Genomic DNA, 632 nt, shown 5'->3' with positions numbered 1-632 from the left:
TCTTTGCAACGTTCGGTCTTCACACGAAAGCTTTTTTATACCCGTCTAACAAAATACTAAATGAATTCAGCTGGACACACTTTCCTTATTTTTAATTTAAAAATGTAATTTAAAAGTCCGTAAAAGTGATGTTGATTTTGAGCCTCTTTGAGATGGCACAATAATGCGTCGTTCACTTGCAGAACGCAGGCTTCTAGAGGGCACTGTAAAATGTTGAGAGATTCAAACAAAAAGTAATCAATAAATAGAACAAAATAAAAAATAAAAAAGACTGCAAGTGTCTGAGAATGCAAGTCTGAGAATGCACGTCTGAGAGTGCAAGCGCCACGCTGCAGCCAGACCCTTTTGGGAGCCAGTGGTGGTTTTGTAGGCAAACATTAATGCCTTGAATTTTATGCGAGCAGCTATTGGTAGCCAGTGCATATTGATGAACAGAGGTGTGACGTGCATTCTTTTCGGCTCATTTAAAATTAATCTTGCTGCCGCGTTCTGGATTAATTGTAAAGGTTTGATAGAACTGGCTGGAAGACCAAGAGAGCATTGCAATAGTCCAGCTTGGACAGAACAAGAGCTTGAACAAGGAGTTGTGAAGCATGTTCTGAAAGAAAGGGCCAGATCTTCTTGATTGCCAG

The sequence above is a fragment of the Sinocyclocheilus anshuiensis genome, unplaced genomic scaffold, assembly GCF_001515605.1.
Source record: "Sinocyclocheilus anshuiensis isolate Anshui unplaced genomic scaffold, SAMN03320099.WGS_v1.1 scaffold785, whole genome shotgun sequence".
Lineage (NCBI taxonomy): Eukaryota > Metazoa > Chordata > Actinopteri > Cypriniformes > Cyprinidae > Sinocyclocheilus > Sinocyclocheilus anshuiensis.
The sequence above is the reverse complement of the archived record's forward strand: the minus strand, read 5'-3'. Positions refer to the sequence as shown.